The sequence below is a fragment of the Medicago truncatula genome, chromosome 7, assembly GCF_003473485.1.
Source record: "Medicago truncatula cultivar Jemalong A17 chromosome 7, MtrunA17r5.0-ANR, whole genome shotgun sequence".
NCBI lineage: Eukaryota > Viridiplantae > Streptophyta > Magnoliopsida > Fabales > Fabaceae > Medicago > Medicago truncatula.
Window position 1 is genome coordinate 19,595,431 of NC_053048.1, and position 21,769 is coordinate 19,617,199.

A 21,769-nucleotide genomic window follows, 5' to 3' on the forward strand; every position below is an offset into this window, starting at 1 on the left:
TGGTTTCATTCATTGCAAATTGGTTCTATCACTTCATGGAACCAAATGAGGAAGGCATTTCTTTCCCAATTCTTTCCCCATAGTAAAACTGCTCAATTGAGAAGTCAAATCATACAATTCACTCAAAAAGATGGTGAATCTCTTTACGATGCGTGGGAGCGTTTCAAAAAAATGCTTAGGCTTTGCCCCCATCATGGTTTTGAGAATTGGCTTATTATCCACACTTTTTATAATGGTCTTTTGTTTTCCACAAAAATGAATGTTGAAGCAGCTGCAGGTGGAGCTTTAATGAATACAACTTTCACAGGAGCATATGATTTGATCGAGGACATGGCATACAACCACTATCAGTGGACAAGTAAGAGAGTTATCACTGAAGGTACTCATTCACCCTCTAAAAAAGAGGAAGGTATGTGTCAGGTTTCTACCCTTGATCATCTATCTGCTAAGGTGGACACACTTCTTCAAAAATTTGATAAATTAACTGTAAGTGTCGTCACACCTGCTCTTGTCTCACCACCTTGTGAATTTTGTGGAATATTTGACCATACTGATGTTGAATGCCAACTAGGTAGTGTTGCTAACAGTCCCAAGCAAAAATTTTCTACCTTTGGACAACAAACAACACCACCCATTTGTGCAAACAACGAAAGAGTCTCTCAGAAATCCAGCTTGGAAATTTTACTAGAAAAACATGCTATGGAGCAATCCAAGCAATTTCAAGAACTTAAAAATCAAACTGAATCTTTGAATGACTCTTTTGTTAAGCTTACATCTAAAGTGGACTCCATTGCTACTCACATTAGAATGCTAGAAACTCAAATCTCTCAAGTAGCCCAAAAAGTAGCTACTTCCTCTCAAACCCCCGATGTCTTTCAAAGTCAAACTGAAGCCAACCCCAAAGGCCTTATAAATGCTATTCAACTTAGGGACGGTAAGCAGTTAGAGGACCCCATTATGAAAACTAAGACAATTGAGGGTGAGATAGAGAGTGAAAAGCAACAAGGTGAGAAAGTCATAGGAGAGAGTGATAAGCCAATCGTTTCACCACCTTATAAACTCAATCCATGTCCCACAAAGGCTTGTTAAGCCTAACCTCATAGTGATTGAGAGTTTTTCCACCCCTTGTGTGATTGAGAGTGAAACCATTGAAAAAACTATGTGTGATTTGGGAGAGAATCTCAGGTTGATGTCACTATCCCTTTGGGAAAGATTGGGTATTGGGTAGAGAAACCTTCTAATCGTCAAGCTAATGACTCTAAAAGAGCGCTTAGTGGGAGGCAACCCATGAGTTTTATTGCTTTTATTTTGTTTTGTTTTGTAGGTATTTGTCCAACTATGATGTGAAAAAGAGAAAGAAATTTGAAGCCATTGACCAAAAATAAAAAAAAAAAAACAAATCTTCCCTCTTTTTCCAGAATGTTGGCACGGCCCGTGCCAACCCATCAGCAAAAAAAAAAAAAAAAAAAAAAAAAAAAAAAAAAAAATTATTTTTTATTTTTTTTCCCGTATCCATATCAAATAACATCTATAATTCTCTCCAAACTTCACCAACAATCATCCACCCACACCCAAATTAAGCTAAGGTCAATGGCATCAAAAACGAAAGGTGAGGATATTGAAGCCTCCGGAAGAGGTGCAAGCAAGAAGCAATCAACAGCCCGCAATTATGGGATCCAATTCAAGGATTCCGAGCAAAGAAATAGGTATAATTCTCTAATCTCTAGAACTATCTCTCCTTGCAGGTACCCAGATGTTAATGCTTTGGATAGACTAGAAATAGATGAGCATTTGATTAGGCTGTTGAATAAATTCACAACCCTGTGCTTAGGTACCTTCACACGGTTATTGCTTGCACCATATGGGGTAGAAAAGAGGTAGGAATGATGAGGAATGTTGAGCTATTTTTGTTGTGGGCTATGCTTTATAACCACCATGTTAACATTTGCTATTATTTGATTTATTATCCTTTTTCAATTACTAAAAAGAAACCGGATATAAAGATGACATAGTGGTAAGTGTAATCATCACTTTCATTGTTAAAAAATGGCGGTAAATGTGAACAAAGGGATAAATAGAATTGAGGGAAACTACTATCTAGACTTAGAAACCCTCACTACCATGTTTTTTTTTTAGAATCCATGGCCCCTCTAGCAATTACCTATATGAGTGGAGAGTCAATAATGCTAATTGCTTGATTATTCTACCTAATTCGGACATTACTAATCCGGAGGTGGTAGAAAACTTTGTTTATGTTGGCACTAACCCACAGGTACACAATGATGGTGACGATGGTGGTGATGAAGAGGAGGTAGGTGCAAACTTGCACCATGAACAAAAAGCCGGTGGAAACTATAATGATGAACGGTGGGCATGGATGCAAACCAAAGTTCAAAGAATATTCACCGAGCAACAATGACAAGGTGTTGAAATGATCGAGCTAAGAAACGATGTCCTAAGGGGCAATCAAATAAATGAATAACACAATCCAATGTTCCGATACATGATGCAACACCTTCACCTCCAAGGTCCACCTTCTAGACTTCAATAAAATTGTGAGCTTTCCTCTTCCTCTACTCTTACTCTACTTCTCTTCTTTCTTCATCATCTTCTTCTTTTTCTTCTTCTTCTTTTAAATCATTGAGGACAATGCTTCTCCTAAGTGTGGGGGGAGCCTAATAAAGTGTCAGTAGTCGTAGTGTTTCCAAACTCCCTTGAACTTTATTCTTTTGTTTTGTTTTATTGTAAAAGGCATGGTTAAGTAGCTAATTTTTATTGAAAATATCATGACACAAAAATTTTCATTGTCTCCTCTTATTTTGTTGATTCTTGTACATGAAAGCAAACTCTTGTGTTTTAAGTCTTCTTGATATACCCACATCTTGTTTTAAAGTGAATAAAATTCTCCAATGAGAAAAACACAAAGTTGCTTCCCTTGAGTAAATGTATGAATAGGTATTTTAAGGAAACGCGTTTTAATCTTAGTGGTGCATTAACCTTTAAAGATTCTCAAAGTGCCAGTAGTATAAGTTAGTATAAGGGAGTGAATAAAAAGCCAAAAAGCCAAATAAATTCCAAGATCTCATCATTGAATCTAGATTGGGGAAGGAGGTAGGCCCTCCGACTTCCTACGTGAAGATGATTGTTATCTTAAGGAAAAACTTTAAAAAGCATCATTGAATCTAGATTGGGGAAGGAGGTAGGCCCTCCGACTTCCTACGTGAAGATGATGTTTTAAGGGATACCATTGAATCTAGATTGGGGAAGGGGGTAGGCCCTCCGACCTCCTACGTGAAGATGTTGTTCCTTAAATAAAGAACTTAAAATGTGCAAATGGCAAAGAACAAAGATTCTCAAATACTCCCATCTCTCTTATATGAATTATAGAAGGAATCTTTCTTGGTTGGTTTAGTGCTAGGATTAGACCATGTTTCCTCATAATGCCTATCTTATACAGGAGCAAGAAAAGGGTTGGACTTCACACACACACTCACTTGAAACTTGATCGTTGGGTTGAATAAAAATTACAAGAAATGCTTGAGTTTGTGATTAGTGTACATTTGGGATTTAAGCCCTTGAGGAGACATGTGCTTTAATTGAATTGTCATTTGAATTAACTATTGATGCTACTATGTTTATGCCTTTTGCTTGAGGACAAGCAAAGATTCAAGTGTGGGGGAGTTTGATGAGTCATTTATATGCTATTTTAATATGCTTTTTAGTTTAGTTTTATTTAGATTTTATATAATTTTATATTAGTATTATTTCCTTTTTAGGATAGTTTACTTTAAATTGCAATTTATTATATTTCAGGGAAGAATATTTGATGGATTGAGTCTTGGAGCAAAAGAAAGGGATTTGGAGCAAATTGGACACGAAAATACGAAGATTGGGAAACAAAATATATCTCCCACAAGTCAGAAGCCTGGCACGGCCCGTGCTAGCCTTGGCACGGCCGTGCCACCCTCCAGAGACCTTTTGCTGCTTTTGCTTGGACTCCAAGCTATTCTATTTTGGCGCACAATCTACTGAGGAATATTCTTGGAATATACTTGCTTAGATTTTAAATCAATTGTGTACTATAAATAGAGTAGCTAGCCATCACAAATATTCATCTTTTCTTGGAATACAATATGTGACAATTGTCTTTCTAATAAAAGTTCATTTTACTTTATTGTTATTTACTTTTATGCTTTCTCTCTTCTTCTCCTTGTCTACAATGAACGTCAGTGAGTAGACTTCTCTTGTCTTGGGATTGTTGGATAAGTCTAATGACATAATCCTAATCAAACCAAGCTTTAAACCTTAATCTTATGTAACCCTAATTCCTTATCTAAATTCACCGCTTTAACATGGATCAACCATTATCAAACTGTGGAAACGAAAGTGGAAGGTTTGATAATTGTTTATCCATCATCTCAAATATCAATTCATAAAACGAAAGTGGAGCTTTGATATTCGAACAAGTGAATTTAGACAAGGATTGCAAAGTCAGCGAAATAGGCTTTGCAATCTTTGAGACATATAGTTTCGATCTTCAAGGGAACTAATAACAATCAAGTCAGCGAAATAGGCTTGGTTGTTAGAGGAACCAAAATCTAATAGTAATCAAGTCAGCAAAATAGGCTTGGTTGCTAGAGGAACAAAAGAGAAACTGTCTTGAGAAATTAGGTCTAACATAAAGTTATAAGTTTAATAGTTTGGTTTGAGAAGCACTTGTCGTTAGGATGAACCAATAACCCCAAGGCTTTTATCTTTTATTCTATTATTTGCTCTTAATTACAAAAACCCAAACTTTTCTATCTTATAAACCTTTAGTCTAATCATTATCTAAAGTTGATTGAATTCATAACTCCCTGTCGGAACGATACTCTTTTATACTACTCCGGTAAGACCGTGCACTTGCGGTTTTATCCCATCAAAAATTTAGAAGGTGTAAGCTCAGTGTAATGGAGATGCACTTATTAAGCCTTTCTAGCTTTGAAGCAAACTTCTTCTTGAGTCTGCGCCGTCTTAAAAACCAAACCCTAATCTTGCTAGTTAAGTTCGTGTGTTTTACGTGAGCGCGTTGAACTAGTGTGCATGGACCTTAGCCACGAGTTTTTCGGCCTAGACGCTAATAACACGAAAACACTTTGGTCCTGGGTTTTCGATCTCTGTTTTTGCGCTTAGTCTTGCTTCTTTGGTCACTTCCCTTTTCTTGCTAAAGAAACTTTATCACCATCTCCTGAGCGATCCGTTCACAGAGTCCTTTCCCATTCTACCTAGGGCAACATGTTGAATGAATATTCCGGAGAGCCAGGAGAGAATGAACTGCCAATAGACATGAATGAAAAGCTAAATAGAATAGAATTGATTACAGTTGCAGAATAAGAAGTAGAGCTCAATCCCATCTTCTAAGTCGAGTGACTCCGCCCCGTTCCAGTGATGTTTAGCCGCTATAGATATGTAGCTCGGGGCCTTCTTGCAGGTCTTATCGTACCACTTGCTCTCAATCCCGTAATGCCCTTGTTATAGAAGCCTTTTAATTTCAAGTGCGGGCTAGCCTATTCCCATTGGCTTTCAAGCGTTTTATTTTAGTACCCTAACGATAAGCTAGGACCAAACTAAACTGACCCACGCACGCCCCTGAGTCTTAGGCCCTTTCATTAGAAAGAAAGCCTGGAAAGTCCCAGCCCACAAAAGCTCAGTTTCAATTGAGTCTAAGTGAATACACTACGCCATATAGTTCGGGATAAGAAAGCGTCTTACCAGCGTTAGGAGGAAAGAGTTTTGAAAGAAGAAAGTTGTACATGAAGGTACGGTATCCGCAGTTGGTGTTATAGAAGTGGCGGTCTTGAATAAGCAAGCGGTGCCAGTCTTTTCTTTTACAGTAAGAGCTTTTGAGTAAATAGAAGCTCTGGTCCTATCCTGTTGATGACGAATAAGAGTTTTTGCTATAGCCTTCATGTGCTGATACCAACTAGTATCATATAGTTGAGTGAAAGCTAGATATGCCTTGCATTCCGGAAGTTCTCCCTTACCGAGCCACGCGAAGAGTACCAGACCGGTGCTTGTACGTCTGCACATTCCAGGGACGATAGAGTCTACGGACGGAGTGAACTAAGTCAAATTAATTGAATTGTTTTTCGAGACCAAGAGTGAGTCGTAGATAGAAAGACCTCTCCTATCCGCAGCTCATGGACGGGACTCTGGGAAAATAAAAGGCTTCTTAGATACCTTCTTAAAGTTTAGTAGATAAATTCACTCCTTCTTTACTTGAGCACTGGTTAGACCGCTTGCAGGCTTTCTTATGGAACTAAAGCATAATATGACTTGCTTAATTTATTTCTCAATCTTTCTCTGATTCTAGCCGTGTAGTGGATCCGGCTTTAGTCGGCTAAAAAGAGGTGTGTGTGGTCGGGCTTCTTTCTTTATAGTGTTGCCCGCCCCCTTCTTCATTCATCCATTTAGGCCCGACTAGGAACACGTGGATCCAGGGAACCTGGCTCGGGAACAGCTTCTTACTAGTGGGGGCTAATCACAGTAAGAGAGTCCAATCTCTGAAATAGAGCTTAGTCTCTCCATAGTAATAACATATTAATTGAAACTAATGCGACGGTTGTCAAAGACCAGATCTTTGCACTTCGCGACCCTATCCGAGTATGAACTTAGTGTAACGCCTTATAGAACAATGAAGTAATGTATCCATACGAGCTCCAGCCCTCAGCAGCTCGAATACAAAATAAACTTGTTCATTTATGTTACCTGTTGTGGACCTTCAACGTTTCACCTTTCATAGATCTAGGAAAGGCGGTTTAGGTTTGGGAAGTGACGTCGAGACTGGGCACGTGCAATAAGTAATAAAGAAAGCAAAGGGAAATCTGAGGAGTTAGAGCAGGGAACTATGGGCGTCCCTGCCTGGAAAACAAAGAGTAGAATTACGCGAAGGACCTCTAGCAACTCTACTACCGCCTTTCCAACCAAAAAGCGAACCCAACCGAAGGAAATAATATAAGGTCTGGAAAGGGCTGTAAAGAATCAAATTCCTTCCCCCCTTTCTTCCCCTGTTCCGGAGATCGATAGAGCCCTCTCGAAACCTAGCTGTGTGAGTTTGGGGGCAACCAACTTCATCCCCGAATGGTTTTTCCTTTCAACCTCGGCTTTATTTTGTTATTTCTGTGGCCGATCACTCTTCTCCTTGGGTTTGGTTAACGTTGGGCACTCATAGGGATTCCCTTGCACAAGTTCAGCCACACACACCTCTTCGTCTTCAGATTCAGGGGTCGAATCATACTCCACAGCTATTTCTAGACTTGAATCCTTGTAGTAAGTGCCCTTGGATGAAGTCCTCTCTCTTTCTTTTCCTCCCGCAACCGCTCATAACTAGCGGCTCTAGTGACCAGGTTAAACAGATCGGTGAATTCTTTCCCTTCAAACTTCTCTCCCATATTTAAGTTCAGACCTCTCAGAGCCAAACTACCACATTCCTTTTCGGTCAAGGAGGTCTAACATCTAGTCCTCAGCTTCCTAAACCTCGCGATGTACTTTTTGACCGACTCGCCTTGGAGCTGACTAAGTCTTGCCAAATCGGCCACTGTAATGTCAGGTTCTGTCTTATAGAATTGCTCATGGATGGAACTTGCTTTCTAGATCGGTTAATAGAGTGTGGAGGGATGTTCATATACCAAGGGAAGGCCGATTTAGTAAGAGAATTGGCAAAGAGCCTCAACTTGATGTAGTCCTTGGACCTAGCTTCCCCACACTGGACCGAGAACCGAGCTATATGCTCAATAGTCGACTTCTTCTCCTAGAATAGAACAAACTCAGGCACCTTATACCCCCTTGGAAACTGATGAACTCGGTCGATCCAATCAGGGTATGGTTTCCTAGACGTCGGCCTCATTAAGGGCCTGACGTCAATTCCAAGCTGCTGTAGCGCCTCGACCATGTAATTTCTTTCCAGATCCGATGGTGCCTGTGGAACTGTTGTGGCGGGGAATGTCTCTAGTTGTGATGCTTGCAGCTCTGGTTCCCTTTCGCCCGTCGACCGTCATACACGTGATTGAGACTTCGCACCTTGCTCGCTTCCTTATTGGCCGACAAGCATTCCTCCTACTTAACTTGGGAGCAAGTGCGTGTAAACATGCCCCCAGCCTGGGAATTTTATATACTGGTAGCAGGATCGGCCACCCCGGCCCCGGCATTGCTTTAATTTGAGCTCTGAGCTGGAGCAGTCTGCTCCCCTAACCGACCTCAGGCCTCTTGATCAAGTGCACATTCCCATACTGTAGGATGGGCCTTTAGTTAGTTTAGTGTTGACTCGACAATTGGCTTAAGACCCGTGACCGTCTCGTACATTGGGCTGAGAATAGTAGCCGCCTATTGTATCATCCTCAGCATCATATCGTGATTATCTTTTCCCACTTGTTGCCTAATCATAGCCACCTCTTGGTTGGTTATTCTTGCAGGTGCCACAGCAGGAAAGGGGTTGGCTGGCGGAGCCACGACAGCGAGATTGGCCTTCGCGGCTATATGCGAAGATCCTTCAGCAGGAGGGTGTTTGGTCCCTTCCGTCGTAGTCTCGTGTTTGCCATTAAGAGTACCATCAAAATTTACCTATGGATGAGATATCAAACCGCTCTTCCAGGACTAACTGCCAGAAAACTACCTGAGAATGAACCTGGGTACTCACTTTAGAGTAGATTCCTTCCGACTCGGGATACTACCCATTCACTCACTGTGCCATTTCGGCACACCCTTGCGGCTGGTTAACGTAGTAATGTCCTTCCCGCATTAGTTTAGAGCCTAAGAAGGTCTCCCCTAGGGCCGCTCTACTCCCTGTGTTCTTTCAACTGGTTAAACTGCCTTTCAAATAGAAGCTGAAGCCTCTTTTATTATCTTTTAGGTACGGGAATTCTCTATCATAAATTGGGAACGAATAGGAACCCGCCCTTGGCGTAGAGTAACCCGTCCTCTAGCCAGTACCTCTGTACAATTAGTTCTTTCACTTGGTGAACCAACATGTGAGTGAGTATCTTTGCTTGCTCATTTCTCCCGCCCTTCGATTGGAGCACTATTCGACCCGTTATCATTTCCTGATTAGACGACTTCTCTTCTGATAATTTTAGTTATTCGCTGCTTCCTTACTCCTATTTCGGAAATATATAGAAAAAGGTGGGAATAATATATAACAAATGGGTAAGACAACCAAGGGCAATTCAACGGCTTTATGAGATAATCGGTATACTTTCTGCGTAGGCAGGCCCAGCAGTATCCAATCAATGTAGTTGGCAGAACAAAGGAAAAAGGAATGAGATAAGTATTAGAGGAAGATCTAAGTACCGAAAGGGAAATGGAGCTCGAATCTGTAGTAAACAGTACCCTTCGCAACGGCTCCAAGAAACGTGCTTATACCCCATACCGTCTGGATCATGAGATGATTGACCGAGAGTACTTATTAAACCCGGCATTGAACTAAGGGTTTTATCTGCGATCTCCTGCCACAGAACACTCAGCTTACAAATGCTTGCGAGGCGCGATAGAGGGGCGCCTTTAAAGCTGCACTGAACAACCCGTGAAGCTCTCTAAAACCCTAAAGCAGGGGGTCTTCCAAGTATGGTATCAGAGCTGACCGGCCGCACCCGGCCTGAGCTGCCATCTCTTTCTCTTGGTCAAAAGGCATTTCCGCTCCTAAAGGAAACACTCTTGCTCGCCACAAAAAAGCAATCCCCGCGCATTCATCAAGCTTAGGAAAGCCGGTAATTCCTTCAAAGATGAATGCGCAGGGGATTCAGAGTAAGACTAGCAGCTTCTTCAATAGCAGCTCTAATGTCAAAGCTGAAAAATATCATTGCCTCTAGCACTAGCATCCGATTAAAGCATTGATGCATAGACTCGTCCTTAGGCTATTCCTTATTTTCGAATGCGGCAAGGTGTATAGCCTTTACCTTCTTTCTCCTTCTCGATTTTGACTATTGGGATAACTTTCTTAGTAAAGATCTTTCCCATAGGAATACCCCAGACACTTGTAAAGACGCTAAGCCCCTTTCTCTTCCTTATTCTAGGATATTTCGAGTTAGCGCTTCAGGGATTCGGCTTAGCTTACTCAATTTCCTGCCCAATGGTTTAATAAAGAGCTTAGCATAGAAAAGGAGTTGGTCAAAATAATTTATTCTAACTAGTAGCCACTCATTACACACAAGCAAGAGTGTAGGTTTCAGTCTATGCCCACCGAAGGATATCACTGTCTTCCCTGCTCTCCTCGGGCATGAGAAGTTACTCAGGGACTTGCCATGGATAGGAGTGAAACAGAGGCACAGTCCATTGTTCTCTATAAATTTCTTCCGTTGATTGGCTTTTTTAAGTGCCAAATAAGACATTCTAGAAGCCTCTGGTGAATTGGTTGGTGATCAGCCTATCTTATATGCTTTCTTATGCCTTTGGAGTGCCTAAAGCCAAGTGAACGAAGTGGCCGGTAAGGTGAACATGGGAAAGAAGAATCCAGTCTATATATGGCTTGTTGAAGTAAACATGTGGACTCTTCTTCCACCCTCTATTTTGGAATATCACTTTTGAAAATGATGTTGGACTATTTAGCTTGTTCTCTTTTCTTTCTCTTGTATGTCTTAGTGGAATTCCCCCTTTGTGATGCAAGCATCTTAGACGACGAAGGAGGTTGCCTCCATTCTTTCTAACCATACCCAATCGAAAAAGGATCCGGATGCCTTGCATATCGCCCACAAATGCTTTCTAAAGTATTAAGCAGAAGAAGAGGAAGAACGAAGCTTTCCACTTATAAATTCTTCTATTCGGAGGTCGTACGAATGAGGAGAGCGGCGCGGCTACTTTTTCACTTTCAACCTACGACCGAAGTCAAGGACTTGACTGGACAGACTGATTGAGAGACAGACCAAGCCTTTCTATTCTATAAAGAATATACCTTCTTTATTTCTGGCCCACAGGATAGAAAAGTAGATCGTTCAACTCTAGCTTATGTTTTCAAGTCCCACATGGAATCTCAAATCGATCTTTGCTACATGATGCTTAAGACATAGAATTCGAAGAAAGAGAGAGTGAGCAGCTGACTTGCAACCTAGGACCTAGGGGCAGGAAGTCAGAGAGAGAAGTACTGATTTATATAGGGCGCAGGTCCTCGTAGAATTGGTTTGCTTTCGCGGCAGCAGCGTGAAGGGATATTACCGTATTAAATTAAGAGCAATTTATCCCCTTCTTTCATATAGCCTACCTGGACTATAAAAACCTATGCCTCTCTAACCGACATTTGTCCTTCAGTCCTTCGGGGAGGCCTGTTGTTCGTCTTGGAGAGAGCGCTCGACCGTCGCCATGCTTCTTAGACTGAGTCAACGCGCCTATTTAATGTGCGCCTATCTGTTATCTAGGAACCTGAGATTCGGCTTTCGTCATCCATCACTGTCTGGGCCGTCGTTGTAAAGATGCGCATCCGTACAGACAGTATGCCTAGACTCCTTTAAAAAAGGGCTTATTTATTGTTGGCAAATACCCCCTTCTCATCAACGTATTTGAAGCATTGATGAAGGGTGGAAGGTACCACGCTGTGGATCCAAGCAGGAAGTTTAGGAGGTGTCATCGTCAATCACGTAAGAAGTGACCTCAGTCTTCAGATCCGCACACACAAGAGACGAATCTTGCCTATGGCTCTTTGCGAGTCGGCATTGTACCCCGGAATAGTCACCTTGGTCTGACTTAGCCGGCTCGTAGGAAGGAATTCCTAGATCGGCTAGGGCCCGCAGTGGCATCACGTTGATGGAGGCCCCAGGGTCCCGCGGTAGCCTTCTTTCTTTCGCCGATGTCACCGGTGAGATAAAGGGGCCGCTTATGTATGCTTCTTCCTGTCCAGCAAGATGTCTTCTGTCGATAAGGTTATATCTGCACTCTGGACTTTCTTCATTGGTGCTTCCATGTACTCATCTTCGATGCTTTGAACTTCCACCCTGTTGACATGTAGGGCATACTTTTCTTTGCTTCCTTCCTACTACTAAGTTGCTTTCTTTATAGGCTAAAGCCTCCTATCTATGGTAGCTAACGCAGCAAGACCCGAGGAATCGGATACGGATCTTTTTCAGTCTTTTTCGCTGGGGCAAAGCAAAGAGGGAGGACTTTCGGAAGAAGGCGTCGTCCGCTGATGATCTTGAGGTTGGGAGGCAGGTCAGGGGGAGAACTAATGCTTGTGGATAGCCCGCGAATACTTCTTACTTAGGCTTTCCCCCCGGAAGAGCTGATGCTACTTACTAAGAGACTTCCGTTAGTGAGGAGAGAACTATAGGCTTTAGCCCAAAGATAGAGTCAGGGATTTCTTAAAAATCTAGTCCCTCCTGAAATAAGACAACACAGGGGGTGGAGTGAGCCTAGAGTAGAATAAGACTCCCTCTTAGACTCTAAACTCATACCAGGGCGGGCAGGGAAAGACTGAGACTACCGATACCGAGCCGGGGTTGGATCACAGGATAGATACCCTATGGTTGGTCTCTATGCCTACTTCACTTCGTAGCATTAAGGGGGCAGTGCCATGAGGGAAATCGACTAGGAACGCGATGTCTTCCCATAAAATGAAGAGTGGAGGGGACTTCGACTGCCTTCTTGTATCGGGTGAAGAGAAGGGGGTGCTAGGCTTAGTAGGGCTCGAACCTACAATATTACCGTTATGAGCGGTACGTTTCAACCAATTAAACTATAAGCCCCTACGGATCTCTACATGCAATTCGCTCACTTCGGGAAGAGTGGACGGAAAGAGGAGGCCTTTGCTCTATCTGCTTCTTCCTCTTCCCAGGAATGAACAATTGGATAAAAAAATTATTTTTTTCTTTGTTTGTATATATATAATAATAATAAAATTAAGATTAAGCAAGCGGCTCTTTCGTGACTCAATTTGCCGGTACGCTTTCCGGCTCGCAACGACTCAAACGGGCGGGGGCTATCTATTTGCTTGCAAAGCGAGTTGTTCGCCTTTCGGATTCAGAAAGGGCTCGTCTATTTGATTCAAAAGGCGCTACTAAACTACTCTAGTACAGCTAGTATTAGTAGTACAATAGAATGCCGTTCACCCCGCAATCCCTTCTTCTTCAAGAGCTCCCTATTCTCTAGAAGCCCCTTCTTTCACAGCTCCTTCTCAAGCACTTGCCATTGTCTGGAAATTTGCCTCGCCCCATTCTTCGATTATTGGCGCATCAATTCCTTGCCTTTGCTCTCATTGCTCCAGTCTTTTAAGTGAAATCCCAAAAATGGAAAGTCAGTAGTCATTGTCGGGATGGAAAGCGACTCTTCAACCACTTATTTAAGCGCTATGCACCTAAGCTCAGTCTTTATGGCAGCTATCTTGCTAAACCTAGATTCTTGCAGTTCCTTTTTATTCTCTCTTTATGCTCGAAATCGTACTCATTCGTCATCTAATTTCATGGGCTGGGCATACCTTCTTTAGCTCATTTTTATCTTTCTTTGACTTTGAGGAAGATCCCACGAATCGTCTTTTATCGTACGCTCTTCTTACCCAACCCAAATCGTCTGGTACTTTGTCCGCTCTCCCTTTCATGGTGAAGGAGAGAGAGTTTTACAAGCTGATGCAGCTAAGAAAGTCTCGTTGAAAGCAGGAACGAGCGAAGACTGTGACGACTATTTGAACTAGTTTCAAAGGCTTGATTGACCCTTGGGAGTTAATCTGGCTAGGGCGCCCTCGTAAGGCGTAGGGTAGAGATTTGAAACCGGAGGCCTCTCCTCATCTAGTTCTTTCGTTACGCCGAGAAGAAGCAGAAAGAAGCTTGGAAGAAGAGATGGTCAATCTTATCTTATGTGCGAGACTGCTAAAAAAGAGGCTCTTTAAAGTAAAGCCAGAACGAGTCCTCTCTTGCGGGAGGGATAGGCGGGAAAGGGGGAAAGCCCAATTGCTTGCTTGGACAACCTTAGCCCCAGCGGACAGGATTGGAATTAGTTCAACGTTCCGGGAAGTCGATTCGTGAGGAAAGAAGTCTGCAAGCTTAATAAAGGCTTTTAACAGGCTTAGTCGTTGCTTAAAGGGAAAGACAGAAGGAACTATTCTTTTCTATCCAATGACTCGGGGAATTGCCGAGTGGAAGATCCCTCCTTACTAAAGAGAGAGTACCGAGGAGAAGGCAATCCAACCTTTGAACTTAGTTTGAAACTCCTGCTTCGTTGTCCCGCTTTGGTAAGTGAAGGTCAAGTAGTTCCAGTGAGCAGTTCAGTAAGGAAAGTAGTCGTAGAAACAAAACCGTTTTAGGGGAGTCGAAAGAGGGTTCCCGAACAAAAGGAAAAGATCTGTTGACGTCAGCTATGTGATCACTCAACGATCATGCTACAGCTCAGCCTAACCTGACGATCGAGAAACTTATTCACTAGCGGTGGAGAGTTGTCTCGTTGGAAAGGTGGATTTTACATCGAAGTCTTCATCCTCCGCATGGGATGAGAAAAGAAGAGTTCTTCCAATCGGGGAAAGCAAAGAGGACTTCGAAAACAAGGAGCCGGTCCAATCGCTCAAAGGAAGGTGCCAACCCAAAGGAAAGGCACAAGAGGAAAGCAAGCGATGTCCAAGTCGCTTCCTTTGTCTCTGCCGAACGCAGCTTTGGTTGTTGATGCCAAACGCCGCCTTTAAGGAGTCGTTGTCACCACCTACTGCAGCCGATGTTGCCGTTCCCCGGAATCCCAGTTCTATTGATCAAACTAAAAATCCAGGTTCATACGAACGTCTATTACGTGCGTACCTAGGAATGGGCCGGATTCGAACCGACCAAGAAAAGGCAAGTCAAGTGCCATTCTTCTAGGCCAAAGAAAGACAGTCCAATCATCTATGTCGAAGGGGCAGGTACGTAGTCACTCGAGCGAAGCGACAGCTTATATCATATATGAGATTCTCCATCTAGACGGGGCTAGGTAGCACTAAGAACTTAATTCGTACTATCTTGGCAAAGAGTGAAGGTTTAATATTTGTTCTAGAAAGTCTTCATTCCCGTGTAAAAGCCAAATTTTTGAGACCAAGCAAGGAGGCACTACTGTAGAGCTCTTTTGGCCTGCCGCTTTCTCAATCGAAAATGGAAACAGTCAAGATTAGAGCGCACTGCGATTCTTATCGTTATCTATGTAATTTCAGTATTTTTTTTCGTTGATCGGATCGAGCACATAGGGTGCGAGCCCGAAGTCAATTAATTATCTTTGGCTGAAAGCAATCTTCATCAAGACAGCTGACCGAGGCGAAACCTACTGCTCAAGTCTGACGAATGCCGTTTATGTTCCTGGTTAAAAATAAAAGAGTCGCTTTCCTTCCCCATCTCTATTTGATACAGCTAGAGTTTTAACACAAACGCCTTGACTCGCCTATCCTTTTCCTCTACTTTCCTTGGTCGTTCACCTGCCCTGCCCGGTCTGGTGAACCTTACCCGCTGGCTTGGACGAGTACAGTTCACTGATTTGAATCACTTAAACTAAAGCTCTGATATCCGTAGTACTTCAACCTTATTTTCTTACTCGTCACAGTACAGATCCCGCGAATCAAATGATTACTGACTTGAACTAGCACTTGCTGCTATTCACTCAGCAGACGATCAGGCGAGATGCTAATTGGAGAAGGACTAACCGGACCAGCCTTCCCGGAAAGCACGAGCATACAGATTCGAAGTGTTCGTTCGAAGATTCCACTATACCTTTTTAACTCGGGAAAGCCACTCTAGCCTATACTCTTTGTCTTGAATCACAGAGGAAGGACAAGAGCTCGGACAACAACTATCAAAACTTGAGGAACCACACTGCTTTAGCTGCTTGAGTACTCGTATCTGCTCCTTCTATCATTGGTGTGGTGGTATCGTATATAAGATCCCGGCTGCATTTAGGAGTTATCTTTTCCTCTAACTATAAATTTAATACATAATATAGATGGTATCCTAGCATAGAAAAGAGATCAAAGGAAGAGAGCGGACATGATCAATAGTACTAGAAGTATACAGGAAAGAGAGAAGGCAGAATTGGACAAATAGCAGCTTTTCCGGTCTCAGATGCGGCAACACCCATTACCGGTGTTAGCATGTTAGCACTTTCCCTCTTTTCTCGCACGAGGCAAGCAAGGCCTGGAAGAGTGAATCGTCGAACAGGAGGAAGGACTTCGTACCAGGGCTGGAATCAAAGTGGAAATTCGTTTCTCTTTCAAAGCTAGAAGCGCAGTTCTGGAAGCAAAGCCAAGTTCTATCTCTGGTTCACAAGCCTGACGTTCTCAAGGTGCGGAAGGCTTTGGTTCGTAAGTCAGGTTATCTATCTTTCTCCTGACGCTTTCATGCTTTCACCTTCGTTTCCGAAAGAATTTAATTCCCTTTTTATATATCCTTCAGGCCTTTTAAAACAATAGCAAATAGGGTTTACTGAGCCCCCTTGAACTCTAGTTTTTAGGCTTTCGGGGAAGGTTATTATTCTTCCTTCAGGGAAGAAGGGCTGAGGTGGAAGCATTTCCATCTATAGTAACCTTAACATCGACTATGTTCATGAATAGTGGGTATAGGTACCGATCGGAGAATAGCTTCAGGTAGCCCCTATAGACGACATCCGTGGGGTTCATCGGAACTATATAACAAAGGTATCCATCAATCAGTCATCAAGTATGATCAATCAAGCCCATAATATTTTATTTATATTCTGTCTCCCTTTTCAGTTGGAGTTACATAGGAGAGGTCCATTGGGGGCACTAGTTACTGGTTGGGTTACATTGGTCCATAGGCGCGCGAATAGGGTCCTACCTGTCTATTCTTTGGGTTGCCTTCATATCATAAAGTTTAAGTTCGATTACATCTAGTTCCAAGCGGTAAAGAAGGGCAAAAGAAAGCCTGTAGAAGTCTTTCAGGTCCCTCTGTCCGAGAAGATGTGTTTGCGCGCACCGATCTACTGCCCGATTTCTGAATGATGTATCTAGTGGAGGATGGCTATTGGCGCAGTAAAGCCCAATTCTTCCTTGGTAGTTCCACGGATCCGAACTTGATCTGGAATTACTTAATTTCGTCAGGGCGGTGGATGAGGTAGGTTAAAGCTTTAGTGCCGTTTAGTTTGTCTAGTCAGTGCACTTTGAAACAAGCGAAATCGACCCATACTCCTCAAAGAAAGAGTAGGACCACCCAACAAGCATAACAGTTGCAATCGTAGGGCGCAAAGAGCTCGTTTGGTTTAGTATTTGCCCGCATTAATCGGGTATTTTAAGCGTATTGTTGTAACAAGGCCAGGAATTCTTCATAGAGTTGGTGTGCTCCTCTTTTTTTTTTCTTTTTTTCGGCAGCCTCTCTCTTGGTTCTTCTCTCCTCTTGTTCTCCCTTTTCTCCAAAACTGATTGTACGTGAAAAACTTTCTAAACATATTTTCTCCTATTTATCTCTTCCCATCTATTTTATCCTATTTACTCCTCTTCCACTAAACTCTCTAAATTCTCAAAACAACCCCTCATCTCAATATTTATTTTATTTTCAAATCTTATTCTATTAAATAATAAAATAAGGCCTCTTAAATAAAATAGCACACATCACATAATCATTTAAATCACATCAATTATATAAATCATATTATAGACTCTAAACTCTATAAAAATAATCAAATAATCAAAGAGGGTGTAACACCCCGTTTTCCCAACTTGAAAATTTCACATATAAATCAGAGTAATTCAACATAAACGGAATATCACACTTCTTTTCATAAATCATAAACTGAATAAAATAACTATTTATCCTTCAAATTCAACAACATATCATTTATTACTTCGCAGCGGAAATTATTTCAACATTTAAAAACAGCTTTGGCATCAAGGCCTCAACATGAAACCTCTTAAAGTTATTCCAACAACATGTTCATAAAACTTCATAAAATAATACGTAAGGAACAGAAAGCAACAACAAAATTCCCATCCCGTTACGTATCAGAGTACCTAAGACACATGTGAGAGCTTCGACTCACTTCACAGCTAATCTTGATTACCTGCAAGTTACCCAATTGTGAGGGCAACATTTCCAAGCAGAAGGGGTGAGATTTCACATTCAATAATAATAAGCATATAATTCTTCAAAAACATTTAACAACTTAAACTTCATCAATTAATAATAATAATTCTTCATATAGTACTTCATTAATAGCTCAATCAACTTCTAATCATCATTAACTTCATATTCATCACATCATATACATCATCATATAGCACATAATAATCAAATCATAAACATCATAATATAACACATAATCATCACATCATAAACATCATCTTATAACAACATAAACAACACATCATAAAAATCATCTTATAACAACATAAACAACACATCATAAACATCATCTCATAATGACATAAACAACATCGATTAATAAATATTAATACTTCAGTTAGTTATTTATTAACAACTCATTGACAAAGGACAACTTAACGACAATGACAATGCAACTTTTACAACTTAAACTCAACATATGCAACTTCAACTTCTTAATCATGCATGTGGTACCAACCAGGGCATCAAGCCCTCAACATAAAGAGCTTAATAACACTCACAGGGCATCAAGCCCTCAACATAAGAGCAAAAGCTCACAGAGCATCAAGCCCTCAACGTAAGAGCAAAAGCTCACAGGGCATCAAGCCCTCAACTTCAAATGAGTATGCATGGACTCAACAACTTACAACTTGGACAACATCAACAACTTATATGACTCAAATACTTTGGAACAACATCTTACAACTTTGTAACTTAGACCAACACTTGCAATTTAATGACAATAATGGTTCAACAACAGCAGAAACAACAACATAAACATCTTGCAACATAGCAACATCAATAATAACAACTTGAATTATATAAACAATAATAATTTCTATATCATACATTTTCAACACCTTATAAAAATATCTTAAACTAACCAACAATCATTAATCATTTGATTCAACCTTTCTGTAAGTCTATAACTTAATAACAACTTATATTCATATCCCAAGATCAACTCACAACATAGGTTAAATACTATTAAACACCTTAATTGAACTCATAGTACTTCTAGTTTTGAGGTTTGGAATTATTCCCTAAGTTTTGGACTGACTTTGAAACGGTTATGCTGAATTTTCATAAAATTTCACTAAGACCTCTTTGGAGTATTTTCATCATAACTCAAAAATCAAAAATCATTTTCAAGTCAAACCAAATCCAATGGAAAGCTAACACAATTATCTACAACTTTAATGTTTACACCAAAGGCCAATTCAAAACAGAAACGTGTGAAAAAGACGCAAGAACATGAAATAGGACGTGCTGTCAGAGAGCAACTCGGGAAAAACCCATTTTTCACCCCAAAATCCCAATTTTAACTTACCTATGCCCAAATTTGATCCCAAAGTTTGTCAAAACATTTATATACATCAAAAGAGTCTGAAAACCATATAAAACTTGATCCAAAACATTATTTTAGAATATCACCAATTATCAACCTAATTCATCGGATTATCTACTCTTTCTACAATCAATTTTAGTTTCAAACCCTAATTCTACAACATTAAAAACCTATAAACAACTACAAGATTAATCCCTTTTTCAGAATTACACAACTCATTATTAGAGAAAGCTAGTCTTACCCTTACCTTAGATTGATTGATCGCAAGGTTCTACCGCTTTCTCTTCTCTGAATCTTCTCTTCTCTTGGTTTCTCCCTTTCTCTCGAAAAACAGGTTTCACGTAATCCTTATTTTCTAATTCTAACTCTCCCTTTTATATAAATCCATAACCTACTTATTTTCTCTTATATCCAAATTTTTCCTCCCAGTCTCAATATTCTATTCTAATATATGTATATAATATAAAATATCACTATAACAAATAACAAATATATCTCTATAACAAATATATTTCTATAACATATATATTTCTACACCAAATAAGAAATATATTTCTACACCAGATAACATATATATTTCTACACCAAATAACATATATATTTCTACACCAGATAACATATATATTTGTAATAAATATCAACATATAACATAACAAAATATCACTCATCAAAATAAATCGACTAAATTATAAACAGACATCTAAACTCAATAAAATAAATAAATAATAAAAGAGGGCGTTACAGTTTTGAGTCTCTTTTGATGTATGTAAATGGTTAGACAAACTTTGGGATCAAATTTGGGCATAGGGAAGTTAAAATTGTGATTTTGGGGTAAAAAATGGGTTTTTCCCGAGTTGCTCTCTGACAGCATGCCCTATTTCATGTTCTTGCGTCTTTTTCACACGTTTCTGTTTTGAATTGGCCTTTGATGTAAACATGAAAGTTTTATATAATTGTGTTAGCTTTCCAGTGGCTTTGGTTTGACTTGAAAATAATTTTTTGTTTTAAGTTATGATAAAAATACTCCAAGGAGGTCTTAGTGAAATTTTATGAAAATTCTGCATAACTATTTCTAAGTCAACCCAAAATTTATGGATTGTCTCCAAAATTCAAAGTTTGTGTACTATGAGTTAAATTAAGGTGTTTAAGAGTATTTAACCTATGTTGTGATGAATCTAACTTGGTTTGACGTGAATATCTTTGATTGATGAATTATTATATGAATGTATATGTTGATGAATATGATGTTTATATGATGTTGTTCATGATTGATGAATTATTATATGAATGTATATGTTGATGAGTATGATGTTATATGATGTTGATCATGATTTATGAATTATTATATGAATGTATATGTTGATGAATATGATGTTATATGATGTTGTTCATGATTTATGAATTATTATATGAATGTATATGTTGATAAATATGATGTAATTTGATGTTGTTCATAATTAATGAATTACTATATGAATGTATACATTGATGAATTATGATATTATGATGCAAAGTCGTTGTTGTTATCGTTGCCGCTGTTGTAGTCAATGTCGTTAAAATTGCAAGTTATTGCCAAAGTCACTAAGGTGTAAGTTGTTGTCTAAGTTGCAAGTTGTTTAAGTTGTTGGTTGCTGAGTCCATGCATACTCATTAAAGTTGAGGGCTTGATGCCCTGTGAGCCTATTTGCCTATAAGTTGGGGGCTTGATGCCCTGTGAGCCTATTTGCTCTATAAGTTTGGGGTTTGATGCCCTTTGAGTATATTTATGCTCTATATGTTGAGGGCTTGATGCCCTGGTTGGTACCACATGCATGATTAAGTTGTTGTAGTTGCATTGTCGAGATGATGTCGTTGTTGTTGCATTGTTGAGTTGATGTCGTTGTTGTCGCATTGTCGTTGTTGTTAAGTTGTCAATTACTAATGAGTTGTTAATGAGAAACTATGTGAAATATCAATATTATTTATTGTTGTTGTTTATGTTGTTTATGTGAAGCATTGTTAATGATGATTTGAAGTTGATTGATGATTTATTGTTTGAACTATGTGAAGGATCAATATTATTTATCGTTGTTATTTATGTTGTTTATGTGAAACATTGTTGATGATGATTTGCTGTTGTTTTATGTTGATAAATCCTCTTATCTAAATTAATGTTTATTAGTATTGCTAATAATGAATAGATGTTGTTATGTGTTGTTAAATTCTTTTAAAGAATTATATGCTTATTATTATTGAATGTGAAATCTCACCCCTTCTGTTTGAATGTTGCCTCCACGTGGGTAACATGCAGATAACCATAATTAGTTGTTGATGTGAGTTGACTCTCTCACGCGTCGTCTTAGGGTCACTCTGATACGTAACGGGATGAGGATCTTTGCATTGTTTTCCATTTGTTATGTATATTTATGAATTA

The 21,769-nt window shown here is 40.1% G+C and overlaps 1 non-coding gene across 1 annotated transcript; it reads right to left on the bottom strand.

Annotated features, from left to right (window-relative positions):
* Positions 1–93: 93 nt before the first annotated feature.
* LOC120577242 (small nucleolar RNA R71) lies at positions 94–200 on the bottom strand. The gene has a single exon (XR_005643317.1). It is a non-coding gene; the product is annotated as a small nucleolar RNA R71 (small nucleolar RNA).
* Positions 201–21,769: the final 21,569 nt, after the last annotated feature.